Consider the following 2,370-nt stretch of genomic DNA (forward strand, 5'->3'; position numbering starts at 1 on the left):
TCTCTGCGAAAGGGACCGTACCGCTCCGGGGTTGTCTGCCCCGCAGTCGTGGCCAGGCCTCAGAGGGCCGCCGGCTTCGTGAAAGCTGCGACCCGAGTTGGTCGCTCGCGTGGCTGCAAGTGGGGAAGTTAATTTGGAGGTACGGAGCTGAGGGCAGTTGCTGGGTTTGGAGGAGCTCAGAATGCACTGGTTCCGAGGGCGCGTTTGCTCAGTGATTTGTGTAGCTACATTCCCAAGCCTCTTTAAGAAGGTTCAGGACCTGCCAGGCGCTAGAGTGGTGTGATGATAAGTAGCAACAGAAGAGACCTTTGGGTTGGATTTGGGAGAGACAGGGAGATGACATAAGATGCGGAGAGAAGCACAGGAACCGCGGATGGAATCATTTAAGAAACCGTTTTATGGCAGTGGCTAGTGAGTGACTATAACTACATGGTGTCAAAATTGTAAAGGGGCTTGGCTTCCACGATTAAGATTTTGATTTTGAACGTAAGCGTGCCTTATTGAAAAGTCGTTTAAGTGTTTTTAAAAGATAATCCTTATTGCCAAAGAGAGAAATGTGTTTTTCTCTTAAATACCTGGGACCCAAGTAAGTGAAAGTAAAAGTCCCACAAGAGAACTAGGTAGGCATTGCACAGACCCGCCTGTAGCAGTGCATTAGGCTCAGAGAGAAACTAACGAGATGAAACAGATGTAAACCTTGTGACTTGAGAATTGGCAATGTCACAGAAGATCAGTTATTCACTGTGATTCTGGACAGCATAAGAATGGAATTAAGGATAGGAAACTTAAGGGAAGCCTTCTGTATTTCGATTAAGAAGCACTTTCCCGTCTCCTTCAGTGATGTTGTTTTATACGTTTGTAACATAGTTGGATCGTTTTGCATTCCATCTTGTGATCTTTTGATCTAAACAGGCTTTTACACATTTGCACATACTGAATTCATTCCTCGTGCTGTAAAGTCCTGTGAATTTTAACAGGTTTAACGGTATGTCTGCCTTTACAGAGCCATACTGACTAGTTGCGCTGCCGTAAACCCTTTCCTTTATTCCACAAACACCAGACCGTTTCTGTTTTGCCTTTTCTAGAATGTCATGTATTTGGATTCAAATATGTTGCCCTTTACACTGCTTCTTTCACTTAGAAATATCCTTTTAAGAGTCACTCCTCCCTTTGTAGCTTGTCATTTCTTTTGTCTCGGAGAAACACTCCCTTGTATAGATATACCATCATTTAGCCATTCAGCTTCCAAAGGCCATGTTGGTTGCTTCCTTTTTGGGGCCCTGCTGAGTAATAAGCTGCCATAATGGTGTACGTGCAGAATTCCTTATGGAAGTGCATATCTATTGTTGGTTATGATTACTGGATCACATAGTGAGACTGTAGTTCTGTGAGAAGCCACCGAATGTCTTCCAAAGTGACTGCCATTTGCTTTTCCCCCCAGCAGTTTGAGGGCACTGTGCTCTGTGTTTCTGCCAGCATTTGGTGGTGCTGGATATTCAGATCTGGAGACGTTCTCACAAGTGTATAAAGTTTCCCTTTGTTGTTTTCTCTGTGATTTCCAAATGACAAAGGATGCTGAACGTGTTTTCCTGTTTTTATTTGTCATCTGCACAGCTTTTGTGAGATCTGTTGAGATCTTCAGCCCACTTTGAAATGAGATTGTTTGCTTTCCATTCTTCTTTGCAAACTGTTCATTTCTCACCCTTCAGTAATCAAGTAAACCAAGAATGAAGAGAATTTTATAATGTTACATTCTTCTGTATTGTTTTTTGCCATAGTAAAACACTTCATTGTTGTGAGTGCGTAGTATTCCATAGTAATGAGTTGGTGTTTTTTAAATTGTGTTTTGGTGTTTTTTAAACCAGTCCTCTGTTGTTGGACATTGAAGGTTTTTTACGGACACGCTTGATGTTATGAACCTGACGTTACTGAGCACCTGCAGATGGGTATTTACACAGATCCCCTTCCGATGGGCTCTTGATACAGGCCCTTGCCCTCTAGGTTTAGTCACCACCACCAGCCTCTGAGGATATTCTTTTTTAAAAAATGGTGTTTTTTAAACCAGTCCTCTGTTGTTGGACATTGAAGGTTTTTTACGGACACGCTTGATGTTATGAACCTGACGTTACTGAGCACCTGCAGATGGGTATTTACACAGATCCCCTTCCGATGGGCTCTTGATACAGGCCCTTGCCCTCTAGGTTTAGTCACCACCACCAGCCTCTGAGGATATTCTTTTTTAAAAAAATCTCAAGTCTTTCCCAGTTTGATAAGTATTCGATGCTTGTTCATAGTTTTTGTTTGCTATTTAAAGCCCTGTTAAACATTTTAACGTATTTACTGGAATATTAAATGCTTTTCAAATAAGCT

Source organism: Fukomys damarensis, unplaced genomic scaffold (assembly GCF_012274545.1).
Source record: "Fukomys damarensis isolate Sample0158 unplaced genomic scaffold, DMR_v1.0_HiC HiC_scaffold_19, whole genome shotgun sequence".
In the NCBI taxonomy this organism is placed as follows: domain Eukaryota; kingdom Metazoa; phylum Chordata; class Mammalia; order Rodentia; family Bathyergidae; genus Fukomys; species Fukomys damarensis.